At 43.0% G+C, this 24,927-nt stretch overlaps 1 protein-coding gene across 1 annotated transcript in view; it reads right to left on the minus strand.

The window, feature by feature from the left end:
- The window catches only part of ZFHX3 (zinc finger homeobox 3), a 423,800-nt gene extending 399,275 nt beyond the window's left edge, over window positions 1-24,525 (minus strand). Inside the window, exon 1 of the mRNA XM_082369757.1 lies at window positions 23,498-24,525. The gene's annotated coding sequence lies outside the window, so the exon portion shown is untranslated. The remainder of the gene's footprint in view (window positions 1-23,497) is intronic.
- Between the last annotated feature and the right edge of the window lie 402 nt (window positions 24,526-24,927).

The raw sequence follows: 24,927 nt of genomic DNA on the forward strand, positions 1-24,927 counted from the left end.
GAGCGACATGTGTATACCATAGGGCACTGGTTAGACCTTGGTGGTCTTTATATCTTCTTTGCTTTACTAAGGCGCTACCACTTCTCCATAGAGGAAAACGTATCCCTAATATTTGGTTCCACCAAGCTGAATCCCCTGCAGTTATCTTTCAATTCCTTTCTTCGCCTCTCCTCTATTCTTTTCTCTCTGTGATTACCACTTCTTTGCCGGTATTTCTTCTCGAGCCCTCTACATACGCTAAATCCTTAGCCATGATGAGTGCAGCGAGCCCCTCTTGCACACAACAAAGACTTCTATTTCTTTTTTTTTTTTTTATCTTTTGGGCGACACGATAAAAAATAACCCTGTATTTATGCAAATTGCAAAGTAGCGTGTGATAATGAAAACAAAACAGTGCTGGCCCGCAGCCAAGGCATGGCACTGACGGGGGCTCCCGACCATTTGGCTCTTGATTCTTCGGGGAAAGCAGCTGTAGAGAAAGGGGAATACAGAACACCGGCGTCACCCGCGCACTCACACGCGCGCACCCTCGTTCGCACGCATTCCGGTACCGTCACCTCGGAGCCAGCCAGCCTTGGGATCCAAATCAAGTTCGGCTGCCTGCCGCCACCAGCACTTCAGCGTCGTCCCCCACAAGCCTCCCTGCCCCCTGCTCCTGATTCCCTTTCAGGAATTTACAAACATTTTCCACAGATCAATATCTGTATTGATTATTCATTGTGAGTGAGTCGCGCGTCTTTGGTGATCCAGCTCGCAGAGGTAGCAGCCAAAGCCTGCTGCAGGGGAAAACAACAACAGAAGGCGAGAGGGACCCAGCTCTTGCTGGGTCTGCGGCTGTCGGCAACACAGAAAGGAAGAGAAAAAGAGGAACGTGCTGGGAAACGAAGGAATGGATGAGGGTGGAGGAGAAAGAGGGAGCAACAGCAAGAAAAACCAAGCGTTGGCTGCACATCCGGTTGCAGGGCTCCTGGTGGCTTGGAGGAAACCCCCATCTTGGGTCTGCTGTTCCGTGCATTCTGCCCTGGACTCCCTCCCTGTCCTCGGGGAGCCAGAAGTGACTCACAGTCTTGGTATCTCCTACGTAAGAGCTTTGGGGGGATTCCTTGGCTTGCTGACAGGAAAGGAAGAAAGCAGCAGCAGGGAGGTAAAACACGATTACTTCCAACTGCCTGGCGGAGGACACGCAGCCTCTTGGCTTGCCTGGAACAGCTTGCAGCTCTCCGATGGCACGCGGAGGGAGAATAATTAAAAAGGCCAGCATCATTTACTAAGTGAGTAAATACAAAGCCGTTCCAAACGTGCTCTCCAGCTAATGAGAAGCTGTAATTTCTTAGACTTCAAGGCAAAACAAGACAGTGATGGGGCTCAGCGGACTGTGTGTTTGTGTGGAGATGGGGTGGGGGTGGGGTGGTGGTGGAGATAAATCGACTAATTGTTGGCCATGTTTAAAAAAGGGATTACTGGAAAAGACAGTGAAATGATGACAGGAAAACATCTTGGACCAGAGCCAAAAAAAAAAAAAAAAAAAATCCAGTCAAATCAAGTCTGCAGCTCAGAGAAAACACCCATCACTCCTGTTGGAGGCTCCCACAGGAACTGCCCAGTGTTCCTGAGCCGAAAATGGAATATTGTGTGGGCACCAGGGGACAGAGCCAGGGATCACCAGAACGTCCAGAGGAAAGAGCCATGGCATGCCAGATGACACAGTTGTGTCATTCTTTGAGAAAACAAAACAAAACAAAATAATAAAGACCAACCTGTCCTTTTCTTTTAGTTGGAGCCCCTGCTTGCTCAAAATAGCTTCTGTCTATTGAAAGCGACCTCTGAATGTGCCTACTGATAACAGGAGCTGCTGATTCTCTGTTTGTCTCCAGGAAGCTGCTGCAATGTTACAGAAAGATGCTGGGAAAAGGAGGTTGAGGAAATTCAGTTTGCCCTTGACTGGGCTTCTGGCAAAACATGCCAGGTGATTGTCTTTGCCATCTGGACCATCATGTGGGAGCTAGTTTGGAATTCGTCTTCTGTTGTCACACAGCTGTGACTTGGTGAGTCCAAAGCCAACCATGATGAATTAAGACTCTTAACACAGGGTTCCAAACACGCATGACAAAGTGGGGACCCCAAAGAATAAAATGAGCTGGATCTTCCTTCTTTCTGGGTGTTCAGTTAACTGAGCTATCTTGTTCCCCTACAGATGAGTGGAGTTGGGTTTTTTTTTGTTTGTTTGTTTGTTTTTAGGATTTCCAAGACTGGAAGGTCAATAGAAAGACATGCTCCTTCTCACAGGGGATTTACTCTTCATGTTGCTTCCTTATTTCAGACACCCCAGTACATTGCAAGTTTCCTGAGCACGAGAAATATATCCTGCAGAAGTGTGCCTTGGAGACTCAAAGGAGGAGGAATTAAGCCAGTTGTGGATGGCTTGGGCATCTTACACTGCATTTCTTCAGCATTCATAGAGACCTGTGTCTATAGGGTCTGTGTGTGTGTGTGTGTGTGTGTGTGTGTTTGCTTGCGTGTGTATGGCTCTGTGTCTGCGTGTCTCTCGGAGAGGGAGGAAGAGAGTGAAGTCGGAGCAGACAGGATGTTTGGGCATTTATGTAATTCATGCGGAGGATGCTCAATGCTGCAAGGCAGACAGCCATCCATCCCTGGGCTCTGCCACTCTGGAGGGCCTGTACAGACCTGATCTGAATGTTAAATGCAGAAGACGAAATTAGCATACTAACCAAGGATGTCAACCCCTCCTTGCAATCAGTAAATGGCCGTCTCCTCTCTTTAAAGCCGGCATCGCTATGCGCGAGCCACTTAACCATGTCCTCTGTCAGGTCCTTTTTTGTGTTTGTTTTTTTGTTTTTGTTTTTTGATGAAAGACTGGAAATTCATTAATGAGGAGGGAAGGAAGGGCTTCAAGGGGCTGTAATGAAAACAAACGATCCTCTTTAAATCTCATGTCGGCCAAAGCTGGGGGTGGGGGTGGGTTGCTTTCTGTTCTGGTGCTGGAGAATAGGAAATTCCACAGCCAACAGACCCCTTGATGAGAGCGCAAGAATGCATTGCTTGGGAATTTCTTCTATGTGGCAAAGACCAGCCATGGCCAGTACGTCTGTGTTAATAAAACTTAGAATGAGCTTTATCTTCCGAACTGTAAAGTGTGGTCTACCAGATGTCTTTCCATGCCGTCACAGGTTATCAAAGTTTCTTGACCTTGTGAGGCTAGGGAGAGCCTTCTGGAATCTTTTGGCCAGTTGCCTCAGCTTTTGAAGTAATACAGATTTTTCTTTTGGGCTATGCTTTGGCCTTTCCCAAAGGAAGTAGTTGCTTTTATTTTAATCTCTATCATACAAAGAAGTACACAAAAGAAAAGATTTAACTTCCACTCCTATAGAGCCCCATACAAAAGCAGACAGAATGCTGCCTAAGAGCTAAGAATCAGGCACTCCACCCCAGGTATTTGGGCTTCCTTTTTCTTTATTTTAGCCACTGTATCATTAGAAACAAACTTCTCCCCTTCCATTGTGTTGTACTGGTTTGACTTTAAGCCAGGGGTCACATACTCTGAACTCTCCAGGGATCTGTGGGTACCAGCCTGAGGAGGCAATAGGGAGGAGCAGGGCTTGGGATGAACTGGAGACACAGCCACTCACTTTTATTTACGGGAATAAAGGCCCTGCCTTGTGTTGCCTGATCTTCCAATGTTCCAAGAGGTAATAGAAATTGGTATGTTTAAATTTAAAAAATATCAATTTTGAAATATTGGCATAAAGTGTTATTTTAAAAAAATTCTACCCGTCAAATAAAGCATATTTGTGGGGACAGCCTTGGCCTATAGCATGCCAGTTTGCAGTCTTCATTTTAGTCTAAAATAACTACCACAGGTGTTTATGTTAATTTTGTAATGTTTTTAACGCTCAGTCTTTCTGTGAAATATTTTAATTAAAAAATATAGATATTAGCAACTGCACGGCAAATATCATGGGAGTGTGTGTTTTGTTGGACCAAGAGGGAAGTGCTAATTCAAAACAATCAAGAGGGGAAGGAAATGGATATCTGCATGGCCTGCTGGTCTGCTGGTCACTGGCATCTTAGCAGGCAGCGTCTAATGTTAGCTTTATCTAAGGTAGTGACTGAGCCACAAAGATTTTTCACAAACATTATAACTAGGAGGATTAACTATCTAGAAAGGAATATGTTTGAATATTTTTCATGTGTATCTCCATCAATTTTTAAGACAATTAGTGATTAGTAGTATTTTAACATTAAAAAAATTTAAAAACATTTTTCTTCTTATTTATCAACAGAACTCTTCATCTCATCTGAGTAGGAAAAAAAGATAGAAATCCCCAGGAAAGAGAGATCCTGCCTTTAGTTTGGAAGAAAGCTTTTCCACGGCACCTGAAATAACTTCAACAGGAAAAAGCACCTCAGCAGATGGTGAAGGGCAGCAAGAGGGCCCATCTTCTCACACAATTGTACAGGGCTTTCCAATTTCCAGGGTGCTCTTCACACATATTATCCTGTTTAATTTGCACTACAACCAGGCAAGATAGTTAGTATTTAGCTTATTTTATAGATGAGGATCCTAGGCTCAGAGAGGTGATGAAATTGCCTGAGGTTGAAAGCTACTAAGAGGCATTCACGGGTCCTCTGAGTCTTCATCTGATACATTTTATTATTTGTCATAGGTCTCATAAAAGAAAATCCTCTTCAGAACCCCTGACCCGATGCTTCCTGTATTCTTGATCCTCTATCATCCCCCCACCTCACTCCCTCACTATGAGGTTTGCATCTTGTAGTCTGTGTAATTTGTAGTCATGTGCAATTTGAAAATGCTCCCTGTACCCTGACAGCAATTAAGAACCACTACTAAGTTCCAACTGGCAGTGGCAGGAACCCTCCTTAACTTTCCACTCTCTGCTATTTGCTCCTATCTCTTTCCTGCCCCTGAAAATCTAGTTTAGCGAAAGGCTCGTCTACATGTGCCATGTCTTTACTTCTTCACCCCCTTTTGCATCTCTACACAGAGCTCTCTGTTTTCATGTCTACTTACCCATTTAACTGCTCAGGTCATTAATGCCCAATTAAACTGTGCTTTCCTTCCTGGCATGGTTGGATTCCACTGACCACTCCCTCCTCCATGGCACTCTTCTCCTCTGTCATTTCTGACACTATTCTATGCTAGATTTCCTCCTTCATTTATGGCGGTGTCACCTCAGACATCCTTCTTTTTAGTCCCTTAAATATTAGTGCTCCCAAAGAGGGTTTCTGTGGCTCTCTTCTATTCTCAACTGTATATACTTAGCTTTGTGCAAATGTAAGCCCCTGGCTTCAGTAGTCATCTATGAACTGGTCATCAAATTATAACCTCCAGCCCAAACCACTGCCCTGAACTCAGCCCCAGATATCTGGCTGTATGCTGACCTCTCCTTGGGTTGGTCCATGGTGCCCCCGACTCAGTACACCCTGAACTGAACTCATCACCATTCCCAAATCTGTTCCTCCTCTGCATCCCTTTTCCCTCTCCCCCTCCCCCCATTGTCAACTGCTCTTCAAGTTCTTTCAACTCTACTCTCCTAATTGCTTTCTAACCTCTCTCTTTCACTATATTCCTACTGCGCCTCTCTTGGCTTATTTCCCCAGTGGCTTTTCTAACACACAGTGCATTCTCTGTACTACTTCTAATTGATCTAGAGAAAGTGCAAATGGGATTATTTTGCTCACTTCTGTGAAATCCTTCAGTGGATTCCACTTTCCTAATTTGGTCTTCAAGGCTCCTCATGATCTGGGTCTTTCCTCTCCCAAGTCTTTTCTCTTGAACCTCTTCCATCTCCTGCTCTATGCTCTAGGTCATTCAATACCCATAGCTCTTTCATGCCTCTAGGGTTTCATACAATGTTCCCACCTCCTGGAATGTTCAACTCTACTTTTTTCATTTGGCCAATTCCTTCTTCACCTTCAAGACTCTGTTCCAGGAAGAAGCATTACCCACCCTCCCAAGTCTCCCACTTTGTGTCATGTGCTGCCACAAGCCCCCTACCCTGCTTCCCTCTCTCATGGCATTTACCCCAGTTTTACAACGGTGAGTTTCTCCTATTTGACTGTGAGACACTTAAAGGCTGTATTCCCAGCATCCGGCACAGGTCCTGGTATACACTGTGTGCTTAATAAATTAATATTACTATTTTTATTCTCAGTATCATAGATAATATTTTTTTAGCTGTAAGGTTATAGGTCCCCAAAATAATCAAACTGAGGGAAATACAGCAACCATTTCCCATAGTGAAAAAAGGATTTCCTATGGTGCAATTCTCACTTACATCAGTTTTTTGACTTTTGTCAGGTGAGAAATGAACACTGGGGTGGTCTTTAGGTGTTTGTGGATGTGGTAGAAACTTTGTAGTTAATTAGAAGCTCTGGCCAAAGCTGAACTTCCTTTGCAGAGTTCCTGGGAGGAAACACTAAATTAACAGTTCAAGGTTACTATTAGAAAAATAGCCTGTTTCCTTTAGGCTATACCTCCGAGAGCTTGTTCTCTTCCCTGCCATTTCTAAGATGTTTCCACTTTCCTTTTGACCTGGCTGCATCTGCCACCTTAATGCTGGTCTTTCCAACAAAGGTAATCTTACCTAACCCTAACCCAGATGTCAGAGACCGCTAAACGCGTCTTTTGCATATCTTCCAGCAGCATTACATTCTGGAGCACTCAATTAATACCGGTTGAATTGAACAGTGAGAAAAGATGTGCACCACAGAAGGAGGAATGAGGATGGTTTTGTAAGCCCCCATCTCCCATGAAGCAGAAAATGGCATGAAATCACTAGTACCATAGCCTCCTGGCAGTCCCCAGAAATATCTCAAGACATCGTCAGGAATTCCTAAATTTGCAAAGACGGTTGGTTCTTATTATTCTTGGTACTTACGTTCTATAAAGTCACCAAAGAATTTGAATTAGCAAAAACTAAACCATTGTTCCTAGGGGAAATATGGGGTTAGGTTCCTTTGAGCCTCTGGTCACAGTATTCTTGTCAACTGGTCAATACATAACCTTGTTTTATGTGTATTATTGTTTAAAGACACCCTATTTAATATGTATTGTTAAATCATTAGCATTGAACTCATGTTCAATAGCACTGAAACTCATGCCTGATTGAAGCTGATCTAGTACATGCGTTTGCTCTCTAAGGCACATCACAGCCTTTTTGAGCTTAAGAACACAAGACAGCACTTCAGCACTCTGCTTGGGAGCCATTTTAAACAGTGAACCAAAAGCACAATAAGTGAAAAACAGGACACTGAATAGACAGTGAAAAGAACACTAGTTTACAGTACAGTTGAAACAAGGCAGAGTGTTACCTCATTCAGCCTTAGCTGGGATGTGCGTATTAGATGACTCAAAAATTTTGCCTCTCTGTACATGTCCACCAATTACTATAAAAGCGCTGCAAGTACTGATTTAGGATTTACAAATAAATTTAAGTGAGTAGGTGAATTTGCAAATACAGAATCTGTGAATAATGCAATTGACTGTACTACTAGTATATATTGATGAAACAGAAGAGTTTTGCTTATCTGCAAATAGAGATTAGGATGACCTTGTTCACAGCACAGTTCTGACTTTGGAGTCCATTCTTTAATTTGTGCAAAACTTCTTTCTGGCAAAGGATCACCTCACCTTCACTTTCTTGGAACCCTTCATATAAGTAATTGCCACTTGCTAGAAGTTGTCTGATTGTTGCGGATGGGGTGGTGCATTTTTCTCAAAGAAACAAAACTGGTTTGCTGTGATGAGATGCAAAGGCTGGGAGAGAATTTAAACTCTGTCACCAGCTAGGAGAAGTCTCCCACTGCCACCTTCCGATGTTTATGATTCAAAGGTGGCCTCCCCAAAATTAAAATTGACTCATGTTAGGCATCTCTGTCCATATGAAGAGGATTTTACATGACTGTCTCTCTCTCTTTTTTTTTTTTTATAAATTTATTTATTTAATTTATTTATTTTTGGCTGCACTTTCTCTAGTTGTGGTGAGTAGGGGCTACTCTTCATTGTGGTGCGCGGGCTTCTCACTGTGGTGGCTTCTCTTGTTGCAGAGCACGGGCTCTAGGCATGCGGGCTTCCGTAGTTGTGGCTCCTGGGCTGTAGAGCACAGGCTCAGTAGTTGTAGCGCACAGGCTTAGTTGTACCACAGCATGTGGGATCTTCCCGGACCAGCGCTCAAACCCGTGTCCCCTGCATTGGCAGGCGGATTCTTTACCACTGCACCACCAGGGAAGCCCTGTCTCTCTTTTTTTAAACTTTTATTATTTTATTTTTATTTATTTATTTGTGGCTGCACTGGGTCTTTGTTGCTGCGCGTGGGCTTTCTCTAGTTGTGGCGAGCGGGGGCTACTCCTCATTGCGGTGCGCAGGCTTCTCATTGTGGTGGCTTCTCTTGTTGCAGAGCACGGGCTCTAGGCATGTGGGCTTCAGCAGCTGTGGCACACGGGCTCAGTAGTTGTGGCTCGCGGGCTCTGGAGCACAGGCTCAGTAGTTGTGGCGCATGGGCTTTGTTGCTCTGCGGCATGTGGGATCTTCCCGGACCAGGGCTCAAACCCGTGTCCCCTGCACTGGCAGGCAGATTCTTAACCACTGCACCACCAGAGACTACATGACTGTCTTATAAAGCTATTCTTTTGAGCTAAATCTTGGCCTCTCTGGGTCATATCTTCATTTACATTTCATACTGCAAGCAACTGCTTAGAAATTTTTTTTGCTGTTTTCTTATTGATCCCCATCTTGGTGCAAAGAATGGATGCAGAACTCTATGCTAAAACTATGCTACTCTTTCACACAAGCCAAAGACACAGACATGCATTTGAGCAGCCAGGAAAGGGGATAAATTAAGAATTCAGAGTATAAAGAGAAGAGAAGCGTGGCAAAATTTCAGATAATGGGAGTGATAAGAGAAGGGTCTGGAACCTCTTACTATGTTTTACTATGAGTAAGTGTGGAGTTGGTTCCAGCAGGATTGGAATCTCTGTTATTTATTATTATGATCCTAACAAAATTGGGTAACGGTGCTGAGAACTGTTCCCTCTTCTGTGAAATAAAGAGCATGATACCAACCTTCAGAAATGTCTGTGAGGATTAAATGAGGTCATGTATGTAAAGTGCTGAACTCAAAGTCCAGCAGAAAACACTGTGAAAATAGAAGTTGGTAATTGTTGCTTTTGTTACAGTTTTCTAGCTTCCTAACTAACCATCTGCTCTGACTTCTGGGTAATGCATATTCATGGTGTCATAGAAGATTGGAGTTGAAAAACCTCTCTAGGTCAACCACCTCATTGTGTAGAGGAGAAAATCGGCTGAGTACGATTCAACCAGTACAGCATCACATAGCTAGTTGGGACAGAATCAAAAGGAGAACCCAGCTCTCTGGATCTCAGTTCACAACTATGTAGTCAAGTCCTGCATGCCCAGATTTCCCTTCTAGAACTTCTTTCCACAACTATCAACTGTCTACCACACCCACCTTTCTCACCCCAATAGCCCAGAAACCATTGCTCTGTGGGTTACTATCTTTTTTGGCAGAAAGACTCAGTGCTTGCCGTGCATTAGCCAAGTAGAATATTTTAGAGCAGGAACTACTGAGCATGATTTCTTCATTTTTTTTTTTTTTTACTACAAATATAAATAGCTATCAAGGAATAACATTCACTGCATATCAGTGTAAGACAAAGCAAAAAGGATCATAGAAGCTACAGAGGAATGCTCTTTTGAAAAAGGATCAAGTATTTCTGCAGTTCTACGCAGTAATTTGCAAGATGCTCTCTCGGAAACGTCCACAGGGAAACGCTGCTGGATGTATAACCCCCAAAGCTTATAACTGATCATGCAATGATGGGACAAGAGAACTGTGCTGGACAAACTGTACGGGGCTGGTTAATTTCCACCAAGCCTGTCTTATTGAGTGGTGGCTCAAAGTGGGCTGTTCCAGGAGCCAGCAACCTTTCCATTGGTGTGGGGTGGGAGGTGAGACAGGGCAGTCCAGGGGAAGCCCTTGCAGGAACTGGGTGGCACCATGAAATGATGGGATTTTGTGGCATTCAAGAGAGAAGTTGTATGCAGCAGGACGGCAGCATTAGCAAGACAAGGCATGATGTGTGCATGAGTTTAAAGGTGAAGCTGAGGTCAGAGTGTGGACTGTGTGGTCAAATGAGAGAGGGTTCTACTACCGTTGAGTTCAGCTAAGGGAGCTGGGTGCCCCAAATAGCTACAGAAGCGCCAAGCTGAAGTCAGCATCATAGCACGGGCTGGGCCCACCTCTGCTCAGCTGAGTTGGGTTACACAAGCAGGTAGCAAGATTTGGAAGTGGTGAGGCAGGCCTGGTGAGAATTGGTGGAGCCTCACCTATTTCATCACCTAAGAGATAAATCTTTGCTACAAATTGCTGAGATTTATCCTTGAGCCAATAGTAACATTCCTTAGTGGGTAGGGAAGGTCTGTGGGGCAGATCCTCCTATTTTTCCATGGCTGTGTCCCACTCAGTCTTATTCCTCACCCATTTTTGTTCCCATTCTACTCATATCCAATTGAACTGATGAGCCACAAAAGCTGATATAAGATGTAACTTCATCAGAATATCCTCCTTGCAAAAGATCTGGAACTGTATTTAATCTGCCAAGGTAATAGGTTTAAGTGAAACACAGCTGACATATCCGGCCCACAAAGCTATTATATTTGCATTTTATATTGAACATGGCTGTAATATTCTCTTTGGTAGATGGAATTGGCATTTCCATATGATGGTAAATGCTAAATTGTGAATAGCTTTCATCAGGGTTCTGCTTCAGCAATTCCATCATTCTATAGGCATAGAAAAAGATCACAATGGATACACAGAAGCATCTAACACAATGTGCTTTTCGGGTACAGTCTGTTCAGTGGTTTAATCTGGATTTATGCAACATCTCACTCATCCAGAATCCAACTGTTAGCAACTACCTTACTTATCTGGAATTAGTTAAAAAGAAAAGCCCTCTAGGAGCCAGAAAAGTCGTTGCTGAAGTGGCATGCACGGAAGCTCAGGATGTTAGAGTCCCTTAAGCACTCAGTCTCAGCTGGATGTGAAGCCCCCTCCCTTCAAGTACCAGGTTTGAATGCTACGCTCATGGCCAGGAGCTCTTAGAAGTAACTGCACCATGCAAGGCTGCCCTCCCTTGAAAGAAAGGGTGAGAAAGGATATGGGCTCTTAGATCATTTTCAGTGTGGGTCACTCATGAACGCTACCTTGGATGTGTTGGTCCCTGTGGGGAATGGGAAGTGGTACCATTGGTCCAATAAAAGTTGGTGCTTCTGGATCTGCAATTCTTCTTGGTTTCTGGGGACTCCCCATTATTAAGTTGCCTCTTCTTTAGAGGATATGTGAGAATATCTGAATTGATAAGTGAAGGAGCCCAAAGAATACCGGGAAACATTGTCTGTCACGTGAACAGAGCTCTACAACTTAAGAGCAGTATCCCACAGGGATTCCCACACTTCTGGGATGGAGAGCTGTGGAAAGCTGTGCTGGGAATATTTTTGAGTGGCAGATGAAGGAATCTTCTAGAAAAGTATTCGCCCCAAGGAGAGGGTCAGGCACATAAAGCTTGACTCAAGAAGAATGATGTGGTCATCAAAGGGGTGGGTAGATGACCCTTTGATTTAGGACATGGGATACCTCCCACTGTGAAGATGAGCCTTCTTTCCTCCTTCTTCCAGGCCAAAGCCCAGGACACAGGGCTAAGTCCTGGTGACAAGTGAAAGGTTCAAGAATGACTTTCACACAACTCCTTTTTGAGTGATAGGACACGGTAGCTAGGAGCATTTGGGATCAAGGTGATTAAGTGTGGAACAAAAGTGAAGGAAAGGGATTCTCCGTTGGCAATGTGGTTGTTTCCAGGTGACGGCAATGGCAAAGGGTAGAAATGGGAAGGTAGAACTGGGAAATTTCAACCTGAAGTAGGCCCGAGTTCTCATGGCCATATCAGCTGCAGTTTCAGGAGGTTCCCCTAGTGACTGGCACAGTGATGTGGGACATCGCCAGCTCGGGCACAAGGGAGAAACTGGCAGACAGCAATGCCACCAGCTTTGGGAATGACAGGAGGCAGTACTTTTGCAGGGACAGCAGCCTGGACAGTGGCAGGACGAGGCACACTCATAAGGAGACATACGTGGCAGAGCACTCAGAGACCAGTGGAGGCTCAGAGGACTTATGTGAGCACATGTGGCATCCCCCTCCCTGGTTACTTCCCACCTGGGGGAAATTTTGAGTGAGTATGGAGGTCCTACAATTGTAGGTAGAGGTCAAAGCCACCCACATCAACATGACCCTTGGTCCACACTGGTGTGACCTGGAGTAACTGGTTAGCTCAGCGATCTATCCCTGGAAACCTTGTGAAGAAAGGATGGGTGTCAGGAGCACGACACTGTGGGTAATCAAACGCTACTTGCGTGGACATGATAACCGATATAGAAGCTTCTGTCTCCACTTCCCCCAGAGCCAACAGCACTTGCCACTTTGTTCTCTAATTGTTGATTTACTCATCTGTCTCCTCCTGCGAGCTGTAAGCTCCTTGAGGGAAGGGAGTATATTTAGTTCATCTTTAGATTCCTATTCTCAGCACTGTGTCAGGTAAGCAGCACGCACTTAACCTATGTTTCTTGGATGAATAGATAAATATGTGAATAAATCAAAAGATGTCACAAATGAAATGACCGTCTGAGATGAGGTTATGTCAATAAGCAAGGATGTGTTCAAGGACATTGCAGAGAAAGAGGTGGAAGACCCCATTCAGAACTCTTCCGGGGCAGAGGCAAGTTCGGGGGAATATGTACAGTCCAAAACTGGACCCTACATGGGCTCTTTCAGAACCTTCTGAATTATACCCTCCTGATTGTAGCCTTTAGTGATGATCTCAGTGTTCTAAAACAGGTCCCCAGAGCTCTGCAATGAGCAGGCAGGTGGCAGTCTCATACCCCAACTACTTTGAGGTCTTGAAAATTGAAAAAGTGAAAGGGTAAGAAGAGAGGGTAAAAGGTCCTGCAAAGTGAGAGCTTATGACAGATGAACTTGTCCTGCTTCTTTAGATCCGTGGACTTCAAGAGGGTTGGATCCTTGGGTTTGGAACATGACTGGAGATACTTCAGGCCGCTGAAGGCTGGCAGACACTGTGACTGTGGCACGGAGGTCACTGCCCTGTCTCCTCCAAGAGTATAGCGAGAAGGCCCACATCCCTGTGAGCTGTCCTATGCTTCCCAGCCAAGGTTCTTGGTGATGGTCCTGGTAAGCAGGGCACCTTGGCCAGGGGGCCTTCCCAGGCTGACAGGTTGTCATTTGTCTCTTGATTCCAAGCCCCAGAGTTGTGACATTCAAAGAGAGAGCTGGTCCACGGTGGTCCATGGAGGGCCCAGAAGTAAAGCGCCCTGAATGTGAGGCCCTGCTGGCAGCATCCAGTCCTCGCTGGGGTCTGGCTCCCTCCTCGTGGCCAGGGTCTTGGAGGAAGGGGCATGGCCAGTGGTGGGCTCCTAAGTCAGAGATGAATCTGTGTTCCTTAGCAGCATCTCCCCATCGAGGCTGGAGCTGTGAGCACAGGGCCGAGTACAAGAAGTCTGGAGGTAAATGCACTGGGAATAGAGTCAGGGCTGACTGGGTCCATATGGAACCAGTGGGGCCACTGCCACCCACTGAGCCCTGAGGTACATGGGGGTGGGCAGTGAGCAAGCTTTCGGAAGCAGTTTGATTATGACTTTTACGGAGGGGGGGGTGGTCTTTCCCATCTGAGCAGATCTCTTAATTAGTCCACACTTACTGTTTTTAAAAAAATTTATTTTATTGAAGTATAGTTGATTTACAATGTTGTATTAATTATACATACTGTTAATACTACCTTATTTATGTAAGAGAGTGAGGGCAAGACCAAGTGAGCAAGAAAGACAGAGAGAGAGAGAGACAGAGACAGAGACAGAGAGAATGAATGAGCACGCGGGCCATAACAACATCTTTCTTTTTAAATGCTTGTACTTAAAACAATTCTATGTATTATGCAGGCATGACATCCTTAAAATAAACAATTAGAGGTAAACTTTCCCTCTCTAGCAACTAACGTCAGTTCCTAGATAATTAAGTTGTACACAAACTAGTAATTCTAAAATGGCTCCTTTGTTCTTGACTGGTTGAGAAACTGAGTGTTATAAATGTCTTCAAGATACAATATTTAGCATTTTCAGAGTGGAAGATACGTCCCTTTATGCTAAATTGATGTACATGCATATTTGTTTCGAGTATTCTAGGCACAAACTGTGTGTGTGTGCATGTTATGTGTGTATATTTAATATATGTGTGTGTATGTGTGTTTTTGTGTGTGTGCACACTATGTACATAATGTGTCTCTGTGTACATTTGTATGCGTGGGTGTGTGTGTGTGTGTTTTTCGTGGGTTGAGGGAGGCTATAATATGTATCATTACTTCGTGCTGAGCATGCACTAGAATGAAGTATCTGCTTTTCTAGAAAAAGATGTTGCATTCCATTCTTATGTTGAAATGATGTTTTCTTTTTAAATTGAAAAAACACGTTTCTATTCCAAAAGACTGAGTAGGATGATACTTTAAAAATAATTCAGCCATTTAAATTTAAGATCCTGAAAAAAGTCACATCCGTGGTCCAAATCTATTCTCTGGCCCAGAGCCCGAAGCATTTTCATTAGATTGAGAGTTGGATACAATTTCATTCGCTTTAAGCTTTTGCTGCTCAGAATTTTGTTCTTCAGAGACAAGCTAACAAGTGTAGATGGCCATGTTGGCCTCAATAATAGGTCTCCTTTCTTTGAATGATCTATTTCAGTTGCATTATTACTGTTTAAAGATGGCCTTGTGCTTACAGACACATTTTCAGTGAACGTATGAAGAATGCTGATATTTCTTCTATGTGGTTTTGCCTCTACAGTCAGTAGCTTGTTTGGAGAAAAAGTCCTTAACTTATTTCTTTCAAGCCATTTGCAAAAGAGAGGCTATCTAAAGAACTCTCTTCTGTACCTGCTCTTCCTATTACTAGAGAAGATATTCAACTATACTAAGATTTCTTTATGTTTTAAAAATTAATGAAAAAATTTTTGTAGCCTTTTCAATTAATAGTCCTGACATATTGGTAAGAAAAAGACAGACATAATCCATAGAAAAATGGGCAAAAGACTTGAATAGGCACTTCACAAAAAAAGAAATTGAAATGACCAATCAATGTTCAATTCACTGGAATTAAGGTAATGCAAATCAAAACCACAAGGAGAGAAAAGGTCCATAGCCACGAGCTTCGCAAAAATTGAAGTCTGATAATAATAAGTGTTAGCGTGGGTGTAACAGAACAATGGAACACATACACTTCTGGTGGGAATGTATGACACTACCTTGGAAATTGGTTTTGCATTAATTAGTAAAGCTGAAAAGATGCACATCCCTTGATCCAGCAAATCCCTTTCCATAACTTAAAGTAGTGGTTCTCAAAGTGTTGTCCCAGCCCTGGCTGGCAGTATCAGCATCACTTGGGAACCTGTTAGAAGTGTAAACTCTCAGATCCCACCCCACTTCCACTGAATCAGACATTCTGAGGGTGGGGCCCTGCCACCTGTGAATTCTCTGGGTGGTGGTGATGAGCTCTCAAGTACAAGAAGCACCACCTGAGAGAAATCTGTGAGCATGTGTACAGGACACATAAGAATGTTCACAGCAGCAACCATGTATCCATCAACAAGGCTACTTTACATTCTATTTGGACAGTGAAATATTACAATGTAATGAAAATAAAATGAAGCCAGATGAAAATGAAAAAACACAAAACAAACAAAAAAACCCTGAAGAAAAGCAAGGAAATGATTGCCATAAAATCCAAGAAAATGTCTACCTCTATTGGAGAAGGAGGTTATGATCAAGAAGGAATTCACAGTGGGGACTGGGGTTTCTGAGAGGCGGGCAATGTTCCATGCTTTGACCTGGGAGGTGATTTACATACTTGTTTGCTTTACGATTATACTTTAAACTGTATATATGTACTCTTCCAAACACATATTACATTTTACAATAAAAACAAATTATTGTGTCTACCAAAGTTTTTCATTGTTGCTATATCAAATCAAGTTTAATCAAATTATAGCCTGCCCAGCTTCATAACTCTGCTTTATTCTTCTTCCCACTATAAGAGGCTGTCTGACTTCAGACTATACTACAAAGCTACAGTAATCAAGACAATATGGTACTGGCACAAAAACAGAAACATAGATCAATGGAACAAGATAGAAAGCCCAGAGGTAAACCCACGCACCTATGGTCAACTAATCTATGACAAAGGAGGCAAGGATATACAATGGAGAAAAGACAGCCTCTTCAATAAGTGGTGCTGGGAAAACTGGACAGCTACATGGAAAAGAATGAAATTAGAACACTCCCTAACACCATACACAAAAATAAACTCAAAATGGATTAGAGACCTAAATGTAAGACTGGACACTATAAAACTCTTAGAGGAAAACATAGGAAGAACACTCTTTGACATAAATCACAGCAAGATCTTTTTTGATCCACCTCCTAGAGTAATGGAAATAAAAACAAAAAGAAACAAATGGGACCTAATGAAACTTCAAAGCTTTTGCACAGCAAAGGAAACCATAACCAAGACAAAAAGACAACCCTCAGAATGGGAGAAAATATTTGCAAATGAATCAATGGACAAAGGATTAATCTCCAAAATATATAAACAGCTCATGCAGCTCGATATTAAAAAAACAAACAACCCAATCCAAAAATGGGCAGAAGACATAAATAGACATTTCTCCAAAGAAGACATACAGATGGCCAAGAAGCACATGAAAAGCTGCTCAACATCACTGATTATTAGAGAAATGCAAATCAAAACTACAATGAGGTATCACCTCACACCAGTTAGAATGGGCATCATCAGAAAATCTACAAATGCTGGAGAGGGTGTGGAGAAAAGGGAACCCTCTTGCACTGTTGGTGGGAATGTAAATTGATACAGCCACTATGGAGAACAGTATGGAGGTTCCTTAAAAAACTAAAAATAGAATTACCATATGATCCAGCAATCCCACTACTGGGCATATACCCAGAGAAAACCACAATTCAAAAAGACACATGCACCCTAATGTTCACTGCAACACTATTTACAATAGCCAGGTCATGGAAGCAACCTAAATGCCCATCGAAAGACAAATGGATAAAGAAGATGTGGTACATATATACAATGGAATATTACTCAGCCATAAAAAGGAACGATATTGGGTCATTTGTTGAGACGTGGATGGATCTAGAGACTGTCATACAGAGTGAAGTAAGTCAGAAAGAGAAAAACAAATATCGTATATTAACGCATATATGTGGAACCTGGAAAAATGGTACAGCTGAACCGGTTTGCAGGGCAGAAATAGAGACACAGATGTAGAGAACAAACGTATAGACACCAAGGGGGGAAAGCGGCGCAGGGTGGGGGTGGTGGTGTGATGAATTGGGAGATTGGGATTGACATGTATACACTGATGTGTATAAAATGGATGACTAATAAGAATCTGCTGTATAAAAAAATAAAATTAAATTAAAAAAATTAAAAAAAAAAGAAGCTGTCTGTTCTATCACTACTTTTGCTCTTTTTCTTTTTCTTTTTTTTTCCTGTCTTCCAACTGGGGAAAGACAGCTAGGAACAGACTCTAAGATGATCATTTACATCAGCCAGAGTCACTGACCCTTCCTCTCCCTAGATATGTGGAAGAGTTCAAAAGCAACCAGGAAGTTGTACCAGTTCTCAATGAGTGAGCTTGATGCCACCACATGATCCAAGGATCTGCTGTTACTTACAAGAGACTTTGTTGTTTATTTGCACACCTCTTTAGTGATTGTTGTTAGACTGAATTAATGCAGGGTTAGGTGGGAAAAAAAAACATATCGGTTCTTTTATGCATCATAATGATAATACAGGAGCTAGTTGGCTCATTCTTCAGTGTTTAAAGCAGAAGATACTTTTCAAACAATTTTGAAGCTAATTTTCTTTTCTTTTAACTAAGATAGATGTCCTTTGCCCACAAGTCTGTGGTGATTGCATTAATGGCCATTTACTCTTTCGTGTATGATATCATTCTTTCATTAATAGTAATAAAGACTTCAGTACTAATGCATAAAAAATAGCTACTTATCATAGTATGATGTGCCAAGCAGAGTGCTTGTAAACTGTAGGTACTTAATGAACACCAAGCTGACATAAGCAGCTCTGTCATATGGAAATACATTTCTCAAATAAAAATCTTATTATAAATTTTAGCTGTCTAGCTTTTTTGGTGTATGTATTGATTACTTTTTTATTATGTAAAATATATATAACATAAAATTTGCCATTTTAATCATTTTTAAGTGTATAATTCAGTGGCATTAATTACATTCACAATGTTATGCAACCACCTACCTGAACAGTTTTAACCCTCACTTTAATGTCTTTATTTTTTAGAATCAACTTCTATATTTCACATTGCTTTTTTAAAACTTCCTCTAAGATAGCCCTTCTTTCTTCCTACAGTTGGTCTTTTGCCACCTTTGCCAGGTCCTTGGTCTCATCTACAATCTGAGACATGTGTGTTACCTCACATGTGATGAACCAGAGACTTTCTGTGTCAGCAGGACTTTCCTTCCTTCTTCAGTTCAACTTCCAGCTCTCTAGCCGGGGAAGCTGCTATGTTAAACTACAGACAGATAAAACTCAAAAAAAAAAAAAAAAAGTTCATTCTTACTAGGGAAAATGTAGGCTCTTGATTTCAGGATCCTTTGGGACCCATCATGGGTTATCTAAAGTACCAAAAATTATTAGCCTGATGTCTTACTGGAAGTACTCAGGATATTAATTCACCAGTTGTGTATAATTCCCAAGTTAGTCTCTTGTGCCAAACAGTGAATAATTAAGCTGTAGATAACGTCATGCTGCAAGCATGATAAAACAGTAACGACGATGGTAATAACAACAGCTAACACAGAGCACTGCCAGGTGACAAGTGTGGCTCTAAACCTCTTTTGTGCATTACCTCACTTAGTCACCGTAATAATCCTATGGCATACATACAATTATTAGCCTATTGTATAGGTGAGGAAACCAAGCCTCAGGGAGATAAATTACATGTTCAGGATGACAGGATTTGAACCCAGGCAGAATGACTCCCAGAGCCTCACTCTTAGTCACACACCATGAGCCCTATTTAAGTGTAGAACCCAACAGAATGCTCTACTTCCATGTCCCTTCTGGGAGACTGGCTACTCCAGGTGAAAACACACAGGAATAAGTTAGAAACAAGAGTAAAACACACACACGTCTTTATTTCTTTGGGGGTCAGTGAGGGGCGGGGAAATGAGCTTAGAGAACTAGTTGGTTAGTAATAAGTACTAAAAAAAAAAGATATGTAAAGAAAAAAAAAACAAAACAAGGCAGTTTAGTTGGGAGGAGATTATTTTTAGCTCCTGGGCAGGAAGGAGTCGAATACCCAATGTAGAGCCATCAAAGGTTTTTCAGCACAAACGGGACATAATGAAAGCTATGCTTTTAGGAAAATAAAATTGCCATTGTGACTATTACGGCCTGGAAGGAGAAAAGACTCAAGGTGGAAAGGCTGACTTAGAGGTGCCGATAGGACCACAAGGACAGGCAGCAAAGGCTGGGGCTGAGCAGGGACCGTGGGCACAGAGAGGTTGGGAGAGACACTGTGGAGGAAGGACAGACAGAGCAATGGATGTGAAGGGCCAAGATGATGCAAGGTTCCAACCCGAATGACAGACAGAATGGAGTCTCATTAAGAGAAAGAGCAAAGGGCTTCCGTGGTGGCGCAGTGGTTGGGAGTCCGCCTGCCAATGCAGGGGACACGGGTTCGAGCCCTGGTCTGGGAAGATCCCACATGCCGCGGAGCGACTAGGCCCGTGAGCCACAATTGCTGAGCCTGCGCGTCTGGAGCCTGTGCTCCACAACAAGAGAGGCCGCGATAGTGAGAGGCCCGCGCACCGCGATGAAGAGTGGCCCCCGCTTGCTGCAACTAGAGAAAGCCCTAGCACAGAAACGAAGACCCAACACAGCCATAAATAAATAAATAAATAAATAAATAAATAAATAAATAAATAAATAAATAAATAAATAAATAAATAAATAAATAAATAAAATTTAAAAAAAAAAAAAGGAGAGAAAGAGCAAAGCCCAGAGGAGAAGAGAATACAGGGGGGAAGTGCAGGCACAGAATTTGAAGCTCTGGCAAGATGTACAGGGACCATGTCTGGGAATTTAAGCTTGAGAGGGAATTAGAGCTGGCGATGGAGAGACTCTGCAGAGCATGGAGTGTTAATCATGAAAATGGCAAAGAATGTGAAGGGAGAGAAGGTGGAGTCACAGCAAGAGTGATGAAGAGAGAACCTGGGGCAACATTAAGAGATAATAGGAAGAGAAGCCAGAAACGATGAGGTCAGAAAGACAGGAGGAGGGCTGAGGGCAGCATGGCCTAGAAGCCAAGGGAAGAGAAAAAGTGGAGAATGAGGGGTGACAGACAAGGTGGAAGGGGAGGCCCAAGGTGAGGCATTGGGTTCAACAATACAGACCTGTGAGGAAGCAGCTTCAACTGACTGGTGGGGAAGGAGAGGGGTCAGAGGATGTGTGTCTGGTCAGAAAGGGGAGGAAGCAGCAGGTACAGAAACATCTCTCAAGAGGTTCGATAATGAGGAAAGGAGAGCTGTATGAGGACAGCTCAAAGGGACAGAAGGATCAGGGGAAAGTTGAGTTTAGGACAAAGGAGCCAATGTTCATAGACCCAGGGGAAAAAGCCAGTGTAGTAATCAGTTTCTCATTATGTTTCTGTTCACCTCATAGATACATTGATCTCATCTTCACTGCCAAAAGCCACTTAAGAAGAAACAGTTCCCCTCCTTCCAGGTCAGCCAGTTCTATAACCACAAGGTTTGTGAAATGCATAAATAAAGCCATGGGTGGAGGGACAAACAGAAAATTATAGATGTCCACTGACTAGAGAGTTCTCCATCCATCCATCCAACCACCCATCCATCAACTCATCCATCCATCCATCCATGGATGTTTGCTAAGCATTTCCTAAGCGTCAGGAGCTGGACACCGAGTTATGAGGATGCTGACATCAACATGGCAGCAGCAGCTACCACACCTCTGTCTGGGCTCAGGTGCAATGAGGAACCAGAACATATAGTTGTGGGGACTTCCCTGGTGGCGCAGTGGTTAAGAATCCGCCTGCCAATGCAGGGGACACGGGTTCGAGCCCTAGTCCAGGAAGATCCCAGATGCTGAGGCCATGCACCACAATTACTGAGCCTGCGTGCTAGAGCCCGCGAGACAACTACTGAGCCCGCACACCTAGAGCCCGTGCTCCACAACAAGAGAAGCCACCACAATGAGAAGCCTGCGCACCGCAATGAAGAGCAGCCCCCACTTGCCGCAACTAGAGAAAGCCCGCGTGCAGCAATGAAGACCCAACACAGCCATAAATAAATAAATTAATAAATTTTTTAAAAAATGGAAAAGAATATCTAGTTGTTTAGGGGACAAAGGATATCCAGATTTGCCCTGTGATCATTTCCACACAGGCAGTAATTCAAACGGTAGCAACCTTATGCTCAATGGCCAGGATCATGCCTTTTTACGAGTCATTGTAAAGCACCAAGTGCATTGACATATACTTCATAAATGCTAAATAATAACAAGTCAGTGAACCTAGAAGTATTGGATTCAGTATTCGAGACATTAAACCCAAGTTATGCTGTTCTAGAAGCAAGGCAAACAAATAAATCAAACCCAAATCAAATAAAGCCCACCTCCATCCCCAGCCAGCAGTGGGTGTTGTCTGGAACACTCTTTATGGGCCAGTGGTTCTCTCAGGAAGGGGCACTTGTTAGTACTTTACCTAACACATCACACACAATGTCTTGCCTGTGATTTGGGAGGAGAGTTTTACATCTGACTCACAGCAGACGACAGCGACACTACGTTCTTAAAGCTCCAATTCCCTTTATTTGATGCCAGAAAATAGCATCTGCTAGAGAAGAGCAATAGTCACCCCACTGAGAAATTAGTCTGATCCTGGTGGGGAGTCTCTGTAGGCAGTATTGGGAGACCAGTTTGTATTTCAAAGCCAGGATTTTGTTTTCCTTTAAGACATAAGTCTCATTAGGGGTGCCTGTGATTCCTTGAGGATTTAGGCACACAACACAGAAAGCCTGAAATGGCACATACCCTGTACTGGCAACAGAATCAAACTATAGCACAGTCTGAATGCTTTTCTGATTCATGGTCCAGATCTCTGAGCACAGTCTGGTACTATCTCATGTGGGATCTCTGGACCGGTGCCTCCTCTCTAGGAGTCTGCCACCTTCGTTCCACATACAAACATGATTTAGCTCAACCCACATCCCCTTAGTCATTTCACAGTGATGACACCCTTGGGAACAAGACGAACGGCGAAGCCTATTGCAAGTGAGGAGGTGATGACCATGAAATCTCTGGGAGCGAGAAGACTGACAAGATCTTGTTTTAATAGAGTCTAGGAGCACATTCCATCCTTTTACCATCATTTCCTAAAGGATTTTACTCTCGTTCAGTTGCAGCCAAGGGGAGGAGAGCCAAGAAGCCTACACAAGACACCTAGATCTGGCCAATGAACCACTGAGTGGAGGACTGTGCCAAAGGGAAGGTACAGAGCCAAGAAACAAAGGGTAAAACGGCCATCAGGTGCTGACCTTGTTAACGCTACTGCAAATACAAGACGATTCCAGCCAGTTTCTGCCTGGCTCAGGACTAGCTCATCGCGTCTCACAGAACTGAATGTACCTGTGACCAGAACAATGCTTTCAATAGTTATAGGGCAACGACTGCCCAACATGACTGTGCATCCAATTCACCTCGAGAGTTTGTTAAAAAGGCAGATGTCTGCTCTTCAGCCTCAAGATTCTCACTTGGTAGATCTGGAAGGGGCTTGGGAAGGTACATTTTTAGTAAGCACTCCAGTGATAGAAGCAGAAGGATTGCCCATCTTGGAAGTAACTGCTTTAAATCAGTGCTTTTCAATCTCCACGTGAGTACAATAGTAAAGAGTTTAGGGAAATACCTTCAGAATAATCCGGCCCAAATTTCTCATTTTGAAGATGAAGAAATTGAGGGATTAAATAACCTTCTCAAGGTCACACAGCCAGTTATAAGTGGAAAGTTAGGACTAGAAGCAAAGTCTGGTCATAGTGCCTTTTGTATTCACTATACTGTGTGGTTCGGTCACTTTCTTCTCCTTCAAGTCCTGTTGGACACATATGCACATAAGGAGAAACTAGAACATGTCTGGATTATTTCAGAAATTTTTAAACCTTTTGAAGCAATTGGTGGAGAGCTTCAGGGATGCCAAAGCAAACATTAGAAAAAATGAGTTCAGAAAGAAGCAGTACTTACCCTCTCTAAAACTGACGATGAAGAAGATGATAGCAGGGGTTCAAAGTCGTCCTCTGAGCAACCACAATGTCTGGGTTCCCAAATCGGTGCCTAGGATAAAGCGAAAGTAAAGAGTTGCAAGAAATTGCGTGTAGTCCTGATGCTTCATCAAAAGAACAATAAGTGCTTTCCACAAGCTGTGCTAGAATCAAGTCAAATTTAAGTGTCATAATTACTCTCATCATCTTTAGGTCAATTCCTCACTTTACTTTGTGTGGCCATGATCAGTTGAAGCTGAAACGTTGTGTATCTTAGCAAATTCCAGAGGTGTCCTGACAAGGACCATTGGAAGAATAGCCCAGAGTTGTTAGAGGACCCCTCTGAGATGGGCTACAAGGCTCTGAGAACTTCTAACTCATTTTTTGGTTCTTCTCTTTATATGAAAATAAAAACTGAGCAGGTCCTCATTTTAAATGAATGGGAAACAGAGAAATCATGTCAAGAATAGTGACTAGATCTTCACGATTTAAGAAGTTGCACTCATTCATTAAAGGACTGATTGACTAATTCATTCAAAACATATTTATGAAGAACTTCTATATGCCCAGCCTTTGTTCTGCTCAGTGACATATTAAGTTTTACCCAATGTGAAGCTGATTGGCTAGAAGGAGAGTAAATATCCATCACCAGTTACTCTAGTAACTTAATAGAAAGATCACGGTCTAATAACCGTATATGTTTTAGAGGCAAAAACATTCAACTCCACTTGAGGCCTGGTTCAAGTTCTGGGTGACCTTGGGCTGGAGCAGGGTTTCTCAGCCTCCACACTATTGAGACTTGGGGCTGAATAATTCTTTGTTGTGGGAGTGGGGGGAACTATCCTGTGCACTGGAGGATGTTTAGCAGCATCCATGGCCTCTACCAACTAGATGGCATTAGCACCTCCCCAACCCCATATCTGTGGCAACGCCTCCAGACATTGCCGAATGTCTCCCAGGGGGCAGGGACTGTCCCCGGTTGAGAACCACACTGAATTACAGTAACAACTACTATTTTTGAGCACCTATTAGGGGCATTATGCTGGGGCTCTATATACATCATCACATTCAGTCTTGACACCAGCCTTTCAAAGTAAGCAATATCATTCCCATTTTACACATGGTGAAACTGAGGTCCAGAGATGTTAAGGAAACCACCTAACACAACACAACTGGTAAGTGTTGGAGAAGATTTGAACCCAGGATTATCTGACTTCAAGGCACATGTTTATTATTTCCTATTCTTTCTTTCCTATTGATATATTCTAACCAATCAGAAAAGTATAGAGAATAATCTAATAAATACCTATGTACTAAGCACCCCAATTTTACAATTTTTAATATTTTTTCATCTCTGCTTTATATCTATTTTTTGGCAATAAAATGTTACAAATACAGATGAATCGCCCTTTT

The sequence above is a fragment of the Balaenoptera borealis genome (genome assembly GCF_965194805.1).
Source record: "Balaenoptera borealis genome assembly, chromosome: 19".
Taxonomy (NCBI): Eukaryota; Metazoa; Chordata; class Mammalia; order Artiodactyla; family Balaenopteridae; genus Balaenoptera; species Balaenoptera borealis.